Source organism: Trichomycterus rosablanca, chromosome 15 (assembly GCF_030014385.1).
Source record: "Trichomycterus rosablanca isolate fTriRos1 chromosome 15, fTriRos1.hap1, whole genome shotgun sequence".
Lineage (NCBI taxonomy): Eukaryota > Metazoa > Chordata > Actinopteri > Siluriformes > Trichomycteridae > Trichomycterus > Trichomycterus rosablanca.
The window spans coordinates 29,022,855-29,037,070 of NC_086002.1; positions in this window are offsets into that span (position 1 = coordinate 29,022,855).

A 14,216-nucleotide genomic window follows, 5' to 3' on the forward strand; every position below is an offset into this window, starting at 1 on the left:
ATTCCCAAGAAACCCTCCATCACAGGACTTAATGACTACAGACCCGTTGCTTTAACATCTGTGGTCATGAAATCCTTCGAACGACTGGTTATGACACATCTGAAGAACATCACTGGCCCCCTGCTGGACCCTCTGCAGTTTGCCTACCGGGCAAACAGGTCGGTGGATGATGCAGTCAACATGGGATTGCACTACATCTTAGAACATCTGGACAGCCCACGGACTTATGTAAGAATCCTTTTTGTGGATTTTACCTCAGCGTTTAACACCATCATACCAGAACTCCTCCACCTCAAACTGTCTCAGCTCAGTGTGTCCCCCGCCACCTGTCAGTGGATCACCAGCTTTCTGACAGACCGGACACAACAGGTGAGGCTGGGAGATATTACATCTACCATAAGAACAGTCAGCACTGGTGCACCACAGGGCTGTGTCCTCTCTCCACTGCTATTTTCTCTCTACTCTAATGACTGTACCTCTACAGACCCAACAGTGAAACTTCTAAAGTTTGCAGATGACACTACGATCATTGGACTAATCCAGGATGGAGATGAGTCTGCATATCGGCAGGAGGTTGATCGGCTGGTGCTCTGGTGCAGTCAGAACAACCTAGAGCTGAACACACTAAAGACTGTAGAGATGACAGTGGATTTTAAAAAGAAACCTTCGACATTGCTCCCCATCACCATATTCAACAGCACTGTGTCTACCGTGGAGACCTTCAGGTTCTTGGGAACTACTATTTCCAATGACCTAAAGTGGGAGGCCAACACCAACTCCATCCTCAAAAAGGCCCAGCAAAGGATGTACTTTCTGCGTCAACTGAGGAAACATGGTTTGCCACAGGAGCTGATGAAACAGTTCTACACCGCAGTCATTGAATCTGTCCTGTGCACATCCATCACAGTGTGGTTCAGTTCAGCCACAAAACAGGACAGATGCAGATTGCAAAGAGTGGTGGATAGAGCGGCAAAAATCATCGGTGCTCCTTTGCCCACCCTCCAGGACTTATACACAACAAGGACCAGAAACCGGGCAGAAAAAATTATCACAGACTTCTCACACCCTGGACACGAACTCTTTAACCTCCTACCCTCTGGCAGGCGCTACAGAGCCCTGAACACTAAATCAAACAGACACTGTAACAGTTTCTTTCCAAATGCCATCAAACTCATCAATAACAAAAATTGATCTGCTGTTTACTGTTGTTTACATGCCACACTGCACTTTATACATGCTGTATAATACTGTAACTGCATCTTACCTTACTCAATTATTTATTTTACACTATTTTATATCTTCTGTACATATGCAAATTCTGCTGAACATGTAAATTTGTACATTGTCTACATAGTCTTGTCTGTATATTGTATTGTTTGTAAATTGTAGAGAATCTACATAGTCTTGTCTGTATATTGTATTGTTTGTAAATTGTAGAGAGTCTACATAGTCTTGTCTGTATATTGTATTGTTTGTAAATTGTAGAGAATCTACATAGTCTTGTCTGTATATTGTATTGTTTGTAAATTGTAGAGAATCTACATAGTCTTGTCTGTATATTGTATTGTTTGTAAATTGTAGAGAGTCTACATAGTCTTGTCTGTATATTGTATTGTTTGTAAAATGTAGAGTCTACACAGTCTTGTCTGTATATTGTGTTGTTTGTAAATTGTAGTGTCTACATAGTCTTGTCTGCATATTGTATTGTTGTAAATTGTAGAGAGCTAACAACAGCCGGAAACAAATTCCTTGTGTGTGTAAACATACTTGGCGAATAAAGCTGATTCTGATTCTGATTTGCTTTTCCTTCAGTCCTGTCCAGAATGAACTTCTGCACTGAGACCGTTTTTCCAATTCCAGCGATACAATTTAGTCAGCACAGTTCTGGTGGACGAGTTTGTAAAGATGTTTTTACATTTGATGGGAATCTCCTTTGCTGCTGGTCTCCTGGATGCTGCTTCAATCTGTCTGACCCCATGTTCATTATTGACATCTCCACTCCAACCCTCTGTGATGTAGAGCTCTGTGAAGATCTCGTTCAGAAGTGCTGAGTTTCCATGCTGGGAGATTCCTTCACTGATTCTTTTACATTTCTCTCTCAGATTGGATTTTAGTTTTTTCTGATATACAGAGACCAGTTCTAATAAACAGAAATTATGAACCAGTCATTTACTGCATAATCTAAAAACACAGTCTATAATTTAATAAATAGTTTAAACCTCAATTATTATAATTTGCGTATTTGTAGATGTAGTGACCAATATCATAGTAAGAATTTTTATCTAATGTCAAGTACCTGGTGCTCGTGAAATGTTACATAATAGGATAGAATCCAATGACTAATCAAAAACCTAGTTGTATTGGATTTAGTGTAGCGATTTACATTATATGGCGGTGGCAGTTGCCAGTAGCTGCTCTGATTAGAAATTATTTAGAAAGGAAACGGAAGTAGCACAAAAACTCCTCCTTTCTCCTTTCTCCTCCTTGCAGCTCCGTTAATCTCCTTTGCCTTAAAGTTCACACAACCCGGCTTTGTCTGTGAGTTTTGCTTTGTTAATAGTAATTGCAGTATGGTTTGTTAATATTTCTAATATTTCATTACTCACGTTGACTGTAATACTTACATGAGTATTTACCTGTTTGTTCTTTTTTATAGTTTTACAAAATATAGAAGATTATCTGTTTTCCAATAATAAATCCTGCTAAATACAACACTTGCCACAACACTTGCCTGTTCCTTGGAGGATGCACACTTGCAAACAGTCATTTTTGTTCGCTAGCTGTATAGCTAAATCGTTTTTTTCAACCAATTTTAGTGAGGACAACATAGTAAAAAGATAACCATCCACTGTGGGATTTAGGAAGGATTTGAAGATAGATGAGCTGCACTGCAATCTGTCATCATGGAAACCACAGAAAAGCCAGTAGAGGTTCCAGCTGAAAGCCAAGCAAACAGTCCACAAGATGACGTGGAATCAGGTTCAGTCCTTTCTGACAGCCGCTCCAGGAAATCACGCTCTTCACACTCGTCAACAAGCTCTAGAGCCAGCTTTGAAGCAGCAAGAGCCCGTGCCAAAGCAGAGACAGCCAAAGCCAGGCTGACCTTCACAGAGAAAGAGAATGAACTAAAAATCGAGAAAGCCAAGCTGGAAGCCAGAATTGATTACATCAATCTTCAGCGAGAAGCTGAAGCAGCCAATGCTGAAGCTGTAGTATTGGAGACAGCAGCAGCGGACATAGATGGCGCTGATCGAGTTAAAGGATTTGAGTTCCTACCCCTTCAAGAGACTGCACTGAAAAGGACTGATGACTATGTAACCCACCATGCGCTGAATCATTCTGCACAAGAATACAGACATGAGAAGGATGTCTACCACCGCCTGCCTCCTGTGCTAACACCTCAACCATTCACCCAGGCACCTTAAAATGAGAAGGATTTCTACCGCCCCTTGTCTCCAGTTGTCGTAGGGCAACAGGACTACAATGGTCAGAGAGGAATTCAGTCACAGACTATCAATAGAAGGCCAGTGTACCAACAAAAAGATACAAAGCCGCTTTACACAGAGTTACTACAACCGAGAGCTTATGGTCATCAGCACAATGCTCTCCCCAATAATCCATCATATTCGACCAACACCAATCAAAACGCTACAACAGCTGATCTTGCCAAATTCCTTGCTAAGAACCAGCTAGTATCTTCAGGACTGACAAAGTTTGACGACTTACCTGAACACTTCCAAGCCTGGAGGGACACCTCCATCAACACTATTGAAACCCTTGAGCTGTCACCAAGTGAAGAGATGGACTTGTTGATCAAATGGCTAGGTAAGGCTTCCAGTGAGCAAGCATTTAGAATTACATCAGTAAATATCAGACAGCCCGTGATTGGTCTTAAAACAATTTGGGAAAAATTGAATAAAACGTATGGATCTCCAGAAGTGATCGAAAGTGCTCTTTTATTAAAATTGAGAATTTCCCCAAGATCCATGACAGAGACAGTAAAAAACTGCAGGAGCTAGCAGACTTATTGATAGAATTGGATGTTGCCAAGAAAGATGGGTACTTGACAGCTTTAGCTTATCTTGACACGGCAAGAGGAGTAAAACCCATTGTTGAAAAGCTGCCCTTATATCTCCAAGACAAGTGGTTGTCTCAAGGCTGCAAATACAAGAGAGACCATGACGTTGCTTTTCCTCCTTTTTGCTACTTCAAAGAGTTCATCTGTAGGGAAGCTGAAGAGAGAAATGACCCCAGCTTCTACCTACCCACTTTTTCTACAACCTCTTATAAAAGAGAGAAGTTTGGTCAAATGAAACCTGTCTCTGTACATAAAACAAGCATATCGTCATCTGATATTGTAAACAAACCAGAAAATCCTGATCGACTGTGCCCTATGCATAACAAACCCCACTCACTGAAGAAATGCAGAGGATTCAGGAAAATGAGCCTTGATGACAGAAAGAAATTCCTAAAAGAGAACAACATTTGTTTTCGCTGCTGTGCTTCTACAACTCACCGAGCAAAATCTTGTGAAACCTCAATCAACTGTAAAGAGTGTAACAGTGAGAAACACATTGCTGCTTTTCACCCAGGGCCTGCTCCACAGCCACAGTTAAGCCTATCCTCTTCTTCAGAGAACGGCGGGGAGAGAGAGGATACAGAGCCGCCAGATATTTCATCGAGTTGCACTAAGGTATGTGGTGAAGACTTCAAGGGCAGATCCTGCTCAAAGATTTGCCTCGTGAACGTGCACCCCGATGGTAATCCCAAGCTACAGAGAAAAATGTACGCCATTTTAGATGACCAAAGCAACATGTCTTTAGCTAGATCAGAGTTCTTTGACATATTCGGCATCAAGGGAACAGCAGTGATGTATACACTCAAAACCTGTGCAGGAAGGGTGGAATCAACTGGTAGAAGAGCGTACGGTTTCACAGTAGAATCTATTGATGGAAAAATACAAATTCCACTACCTACACTCATTGAATATAACGAAATCCCCAACCATAGATCAGAGATCCCGACGCCAGAAGCTGCATACCACCACCATCACCTAAAACAGATAGCTCACAAGATACCACCTCTTGACCCTTCTGCTGACATATTGTTGCTTTTGGGAAGAGACATTATTAGAGCCCATAAGGTTCGTGAACAACACAATGGCCCTCACAATGCACCATATGCTCAAAGGCTAGACCTTGGATGGGTCATAATAGGTGAAGTATGCTTAGAAGGTGCTCACAAACCGAACATAGCAAGGGTCATAAAAACCTGCGTCCTTGGCAATGGGAGGCCAACTTGTCTTACCCCATGTGACAAACTGATAAATGTGAAAGAGATCTATGGTATGAACGACAATAGGAGGAATCCTCTTCTGCAAAAACCCACACACAGTACATCAGTGGTATCAAATAACGATAGTCTGGGAAAAACAGTCTTTTGCACGACAGAGAATGACAACCTGCTCGCTCACTCCATTGAAGACATAACTTTCCTTCAGATCATGGATAAGGGGTTCTTCCAAGATGAAACAAACAGTTGGGTTGCTCCTCTCCCTTTCCGCCATCCACGCAGACGTCTCCCTAACAACAGAGAATATGCTTACAGCCGTCTGATGTCATTGCGACGAATGTTAGAAAAGAAACCTGGAATGAAAGTTCAATTCACTGAGTTCATGCAAAAAATGCTTGACAATAAACATGCAGAGCAAGCACCGCCTCTCAAAGAAGGGAAAGAATGTTGGTATCTCCCTACCTTTGGAGTTTACCACACCCAAAAACCGGACCAGATTCGTGTAGTATTCGATTCCAGTGCACAGTATGGTGGAATATCACTTAATGAGGTTTTGCTTTCTGGACCAGACCTTAACAACAGCCTCATTGGAGTGCTCCTCAGATTCAGAAGAAAACCTGTAGCAGTGATGGCAGATATACAGCAGATGTTCTACTGTTTTGTGGTACGTGAAGACTGCAGAGACTTCTTACGGTTCTTGTGGTACAAGGGAAATGATCTTAGTAAAGAAGTGGTGGATTACCGCATGCGAGTTCATGTTTTTGGGAACAGCCCATCACCTGCAGTAGCAATCTCTGGCCTGAGGAGGGCAGCAAAGCACCATGAAGACGATTATGGCAGTGATGTCAGACACTTTGTAGAAAGAGAGCTTTACGTCGATGACGGACTTTGCTCATTTGCAACGGAAGCTGAAGCCATTGATGTTCTACGTCGAACACAGCAAATGTTGGCTAGGTCAAACATAACACTACACAAGATAGCCTCAAATCGCGCACAAGTGATGAATGCATTTCCCGCAGAGGAAAGAGCAAACAACATCAAAGACCTTAACCTCTCTGTAGATGACCTACCTGTCCAACGGAGTCTTGGGTTAAACTGGAACATTATGTCGGACACCTTCACTTTCCATGTTCCTGAGATTCTAAAGCCATTCACACGTCGAGGCGTTCTATCAACAGTGAACAGTGTGTTTGATCCACTAGGTTTCCTAGCCCCTGTCACTATTAAAGGTAGACTTCTCCTTAGAGAGCTTTCAACTCAAGATACAGAGTGGGATACAGCTCTTCCTGAAGCCAGGTTTGAAGAATGGAGAACATGGCATGAATCATTGTCAGCTTTGAAGGAGGTGCATATCCCACGCACGTATACATCTATCCCTACATCCAACACAAAGCACATAGAATTGTGTGTTTTTTCTGATGCCTCTGTCAAAGCAATATCTGCAGTGGCCTACCTGAAGGTTACAAATGGGAATGGTCACAGTGAGGTAAGCTTCGTCTTTGGTAAGTCCAAGCTTACTCCCCAGCTTGAGCAGACAATCCCCAGGTTAGAGTTGTGTGCAGCTGTATTGGCCGTTGAGATTATGGAGCTTGTCATCCGAGAGATTGATCTCAAAGTGAATGCAGTACAACTTTACACCGATAGCAGAGTCGTATTAGGATACATTCACAATAAGACGAGAAGATTTTACATCTACGTGAGTAATCGTGTACAACGTATCCGACAGTCAACACAGCCAGAACAGTGGAGTTTTGTTCCCTCTGAGCTAAACCCTGCAGATCATGGGTCCCGGTCTCTTCCAGCTGCTGAGCTTGCAAGCACTACGTGGCTGACTGGACCAGCTTTCTTAACCAAACCAACCAGTTCAGATGTCAACACCGAGAATGAGATGACATATGACCTCATAGATCCAGATTCTGATGCTGAGATTCGTCCTAAGGTAACTTGCCTTACCATGCAAATTACAAAAGATAAGCTGGGTTCAAAGAGGTTTGAGCGTTTTTCCCATTGGAACTCACTTGCTAAAGCTGTAGCCCGTCTCAGTCACATCAGTCAATGCTTCAGAATTCCATTAAGAAATCATGGCTGTGTCGGATGGCATGGGTTGTCGGTCGCTGACATCACCAAAGCAGAGCAAGTCATCATAAAGTGTGTGCAATATGAAAGCTATTCAGAAGAGCTGAAATGCATCAAGTCAAACTGTGACCTCTCTAAAACAAACCCTCTTCATAAACTTCGACCAGTTATTGACCACGAAGACATGCTGAGAATAGGTGGACGCATCGACCAGGTACAACTTAAAATGGGTGAAGCCCATCCTCTCATTATCCCAAGCCGTCACCATGTAGCAACTCTACTCGTCCGCCACCATCATGAATGTGTGAAACATCAGGGCAGACATTTCACTGAAGGTGCAATTCGAGCCAGTGGTCTATGGATAGTGGGAGGAAAACGTCTCATCAACAGCTGCATTCACAAGTGTGTCACATGCAAAAAACTGCGAGGAAGGATGGAGCAACAACAAATGTCTGATCTACCTGCAGAACGCCTACGTAGACCCCCCATTTTCCTATGTAGGACTTGACGTCTTTGGGCCATGGGAAGTCCTCACACGTCGTACCAGAGGTGGGCAAGCCAACAATAAAAGGTGGGCAGTTTTATTCACGTGTATGTCCACGCGTGCCATTCACATTGAAGTAATTGAAACCATGACCTCTTCAAGTTTCATAAATGCGCTCAGGAGATTTTTCGCCATCCGAGGTTGTGCCAGACAGCTTGGATCAGACTGTGGGACCAATTTTATTGGTGCATGTAAAGAGCTGAAAATGTATTCACCATGTCCTGATCCTTCAAACATAGAAAACTATCTCCTTCAACAAAAATGCACCTGGGTTTTCAACCCTCCACACGCTTCTCACATGGGTGGTGCTTGGGAGCGCATGATTGGAATAGCACGACAAATTCTAGATACCATGCTCCTTGAAGTTGGACCTTCTAAACTCACTCATGAAGTCCTTACTACCTTTATGGCAGAGGTTAGTGCTATTGTTAATGCGAGACCATTAATTCCTGTATCCACTGATCCAGAGGCTCCCCTTACTCTAACTCCTTCTATGCTGCTGACACAGAAAACAGGCACAGATTTTTCTCCTACCATTGAGTTCTCAAAAGGAGATTTGCTCAAGAACCAGTGGAAGAGAGTTCAGGCCTTGGCAGAGACCTTCTGGTCTAGATGGCAACAAGAATATTTGGTCACACTTCAGAGTCGGCAAAAGTGGCAATCACAAAAACCCAATCTCAAGGAAGAAGACATAGTTCTAATGAAGGACAGTCAGGCAAAAAGAAATCAGTGGCCAATGGGAGTTATCGTGAAAGCCATTCCCAGCCGAGATGGACTCGTTAGGAAAGTGGAAGTCAAAGTGACAAGAAGTCATACAGTCAAGATATTCTCCAGACCCATATCTGAGGTTGTCTTGCTTCTTTGTCAGGACGACAAGCAAACCCAAGAGACCTCTCCTTTAACTCAACAGCCTCTCGCACATGGGTCATAACAGAATAACTGTTACATAACATAATAATATGCCTCAACTTAAAACCTTTCTTCTGTAGAGACTGTATGGACTGTGGGTCAGTGTGTGTAGTGGCATATTGCTTACTATGCCAGGCGGGGAGTGTATTGGATTTAGTGTAGCGATTTACATTATACGACACATTATAGCCGCCCTTTGCTCTGATTACTGCTTTGCACACTCTTGGCATTCTCTCAATGAGCTTCAAGAGGTAGTCACCTGAAATGGTTTCCCAACAGTCTTGAAGGAGTTCCCAGAGGTGTTTAGCACTTGTTGGCCCCTTTGCCTTTACTCTGTGGTCCAGCTCACCCCAAACCATCTCGATTGGGTTCAGGTCCGGTGACTGTGGAGGCCAAGTCATCTGCCGCAGCACTCCATCACTCTCCTTCTTGGTCAAATAGCCCTTACACAGCCTGGAGGTGTGTTTGGGGTCATTGTCCTGTTGAAAAATAAATGATGGTCCAACTAAATGCAAACCAGATGGGATGACATGTCGCTGCAGGATGCTGTGGTAGCCATGCTGGTTCAGTGTGCCTTCAATTTTGAATAAATCCCCAACAGTGTCACCAGCAAAACACCCCCACACCATCACAGCTCCTCCTCCATGCTTCACAGTGGGAACCAGGCATGTGGAATCCATCCGTTCACCTTTTCTGCGTCTCACAAAGACACGGCGGTTGGAACCAAAGATCTCAAATTTGGACTCATCAGACGAAAGCACAGATTTCCACTGGTCTAATGTCCATTCCTTGTGTTTTTTGTCCCAAACAAATCTCTTATGCTTGTTGCCTCTCCTTAGCAGTGGTTTCCTAGCAGCTATTTGACCATGAAGGCCTGATTTGCGCAGTCTCCTCTTAACAGTTGTTCTAGAGATGGGTCTGCTGCTAGAACTCTGTGTGGCATTCAACTGGTCTGTGATCTGAGCTGCTGTTAACTTGCTATTTCTGAGGCTGGTGACTCGGATGAACTTGTCCTGAGAAGCAGAGGTGACTCTTGGTCTTCTTTTCCTGGGTCGGTCCTCGTGTGCTCCAGTTTCGCTGTAGCGCTTGATGGTTTTTGTGACTCCACTTGGGGACACATTTAAAGTTTTTGCAATTTTCCGGACTGACTGACCTTCATAATGATGGCCACTCGTTTTTCTTTAGTTAGCTGATTGGTTCTTGACATAATATGAATTTTAACAGTTGTACTATAGGGCTGTCGGCTGTGTAGTAACCTGTCTTCTGCACAACACAACTGATGGTCCCAACCCCATTGATAAAGCAAGAAATTCCACTAATTAACCCTGATAAGGCACACCTGAAAACCATTTCAGGTGACTACCTCTTGAAGCTCATTGAGAGAATGCCAAGAGTGTGCAAAGCAGTAATCAGAGCTTCAGTGAGAATCTACAATGTAAATAGTCATGAAAATACAGAAAACGCATTGAATGAGAAGGTGTGTCCAAACTTTTGGCCTGTACTGTATATATATATATATATATATATATATATATATATATATATATATATATATATATATATATATATATAGTTTACTTTTATAATTACTATTCTTATATGCAATTATATGTTATTTTCTATATATAGTATTCATATAGCTGTAATTTTGGTTCGTCTTTGTTATTATTATTATTATACTACTTGCTGCAATTATCTTAATAAAGTACTTTCTACTGCACAATCTGTAGTTAATCTGTAGCATAAATCTACTATTTTATCTATGAGGATGTGAAAGGAGAAGAAAACGGTAAATAAATGGTATCGTGGTGCTTTGGGGGCTCTTCCGGCCCAGTTATGGGAGAGTCGGTGGAGATCTGGCATCCGGATTTGGGCCAGTGTGTTTGGCCCGATTCTGGGCAGTCATTCAAAAAGAGTCAGAGCCGACACGGGCTGCTGGTGTTACCAGAGTGTTATTGCAAGGTTGTCTAAAGTTTTCAATAATGTAAAGGTTAGTACAAGGTTCCCTTAAGGTTTCAATCATTTTAAGGTTACGGGAACGTTAGGGGAATGTTCCCACAACTATAATGCACAACCAAGTGGGAACGTTCTATTTCCGTAAAGAAAACTTTCCTGGGGAACCAAAGGGCAACCAAAATGATCCGTTCCCAGAACGTTCTGGGAACCAAAAACTAACGTTCCCGGAACGTTCTGGGAACCAAAAATTGTTAGCTGGGTATAACCTTATAATTTGATGACTCTCGTCTCTACTGAGACAGCTGCTTATGTAGACAGTAAGACAGCTCCTTAGGTTTTCGAACACACCCAAAATGTAGCTGCTGACAATGAGAGAAACAGTAGTAGCTTAAATAACTTTTTCAAATAAACTTATCCGTAAATATTTAGTGCAAACAGAAATTTTAAATAAAATATAGCAGCTAAACCTGAGTAATAAACATGTTGCCATCAAACTTGTTGGCATAGCAAGCGTGAAATACCTCCATGCAGCTGACTCTTTGCTCCATGTTGTTGTTTTTGTTTGTGTTCTACGCTATACGTCAGCAGCACATCCTGTATGGGCTTAGCACGCGTCACAAATGAATTAAAGTGAACATATATCGGACCCATGGATCGGCTTAATTATCCGATATCCGATCCATCTCACTTTGGTAATATCGGGACCGATATCCGATATCGCGGTGCATCCCTAAAACTGTCATGACAGGTCAATGTACAAACAATTTGCAAATACATTTATTAACATGCACATGGGGATTCACAAAATGGTGACTGCATTACAATTAGCCATGAGTTTAATGCAGCTGACGAGCTGGGGCTTCATTCATTCATTCATTCATTCATTCATTCATTCATTCATTCATTCATTCATTCATTCATTCATTCACTCACACACACACACACACACACACACACACACACACACACACACACACACACACACACACACACACACACACACACACACACACACACACACACACACACACACACACACACACACACACACACACACACACACACCAGCACCCCTGGCTGCATTTGGAAAACAGTCCCCGAATTCTTTTATATGTTTAAGAAATCTCTTCCTTTGAGGTAAAGTAAGGATTTAAAAAAGAAACTACTTATCAATACGTAGTTATTCTTATTCAAACCAGTGTTAATTTTGACATCAAATTATGATTTAGTTTTAGTCATAATCTTTTGACTAAAATGTCATTTAGTTTTAGTCATAATTTAGTCATCTGAATTGTTTTAGTTTTAGTCTAGTTTTAGTCGACTAATTATCATAAGACTTTAGTCGAAATCTACAGTCGATTCAGTCGACTATCAGAATCAGAATCAGAATACTTTATTGATCCCAGAGGGAAATTGCAGACTAAAATACATATTTGTTTGTTTATTAGGATTTTAACGTGATGTTTTACACATTAGTTACATTCATGACAGGAACGGTAGTTACTCATTACACAAGTTTATTTGATTCACAAGGTTATATCGAACACAGTCATGGACGAATTTAGTATCTTCAATTCACCTCACTTGCACGTCTTTGGACTGTAGGAGGAAACTGGAGCACCCGGAGGAAACCCATGCAGACACAAGGAGAACATGCAAACTCTACACAGAAAGAACCTGTAAGTACTAACATGAATCTGGGGATCAAACTGGGGATCAAACAAGGACCTTCTTGCTATGAGGCGACAGCGCTACCCACTTAGCCACCGTGCCGCCCTAAAATACATATGTAAAATGTAACTGCTTTTTCATCACTTCCCTTAAATTATTTAAGTCATTATATACACTTACACACAATGAAACATTTTTAATCAGTTATGGAATATCATTAATGTTTGAATGTGCAATACACACAAAACCAGATTTAACTTATTTCAGACATCTTTATTTACCTGACCTGCTTATTGAGCATAACAATAACAAGATATTAATGACCAGTAGGCCTGCTCTGCCTGAAACATATATGCATTGTTCATAACAAATTGCATATTACATTCTTTATAAAACTGGGTACCGTAAAAGCAGCTGTGCCGTTATGTTGCCATTATAATGCCAGCGGTGCCAGATGTTGTTCCAGATTTGTTGTGTTTTTACCCGAGAACGTTTTTATTCGTTGACAAAAGTGTCGATTCATTTCGTCATAGTTTTTATCCTTTTTTGTGGTTTTTATTTAGTTATCGTCTCTTTTTTGTCATGAAAAAAAAGGTTCGTTGACGAAAACTGACGAAAATCATTTGTCAACGAAATTCAAAACTATTCGAAATTCAAAGATTCAAACTATACTCCTATTTAAACAAACAAAAACCAAAAAAAAATACTAAAATTACCCTATATATATATATATATATATATATATACATACACACACGCACACATATCAAACTGGTATACCTTAATAATATTAGTTGCCCCAAAAGGGGGCGGTACTGTACGGAACACAACTCGACACTGATTGGACTACGATATTCCGAGGCAAGACAGACAGGTCACAGACAGGTCACAGACAGGTCACAGCTAGTTTAACACTGGTTGAATAGAAAAAATTGGTGGTGCGTCGCCCGATCGCCCCAAGGAACGAGCCGCCCCTGCTCTGAACCACGTACTGACCAACACCACTCTTGTCTCTGGTCCTGTCCCTCTCAGTCTCTTTAGATTAGAAATTTCTTGAGTATTTGTTGTATTTTGTTTTTAATATTTATTATACTGTTTTTATTTTATCTGCACTTGTGTATATCATATTGTTTTTCACTTATGTGTTCTGTGTTTTAACAGCATATTGGAAGGTTATATACAGTCAAGCTGGAAAGTCTGCACACCCCTTTTACCTTCTCCATGTTTAATTATGTTACAGACTCATTCTATAATAGAATTTTTTCCTCAAACATTAACACACAATCACCAATAAATACAAAGTGAAAACAGGTTTTAGATAATATGCAATTTTATTTTACAGACATCGGACCGCTCGTCAAATCCGTTACTGCAGTTGCACTGGTACACGCCGCTGTCCACCACCTGTTTCTTGTGGATATACAGTACGTTATTATACTTTATATAGAGAGATATTCCTGAACCTAATAATAATAATAATAATAATAATAATAATAAGAGCAGATGGAACACATTGTACAGCACAATTATATTCTGTTTTTCATATCTAGGTTTAATAGGCAGTTGGGGTCAAATTGAGTTGTATGGGCTCTTTGGAGTCAGGAGGGTTAGGGGCCCAGCATAGGCTCTACCCACTAGACTCCCACTGTCTTTAAAGTAGCGTCCTCTCCACATACAGCTATTTTTTGGATATTACATCCAGATGTGAGGGTTGAGTCAGGAAGGCGCATCCAAACGTGTCATTATTGATTGATAAACAGTAGATTGG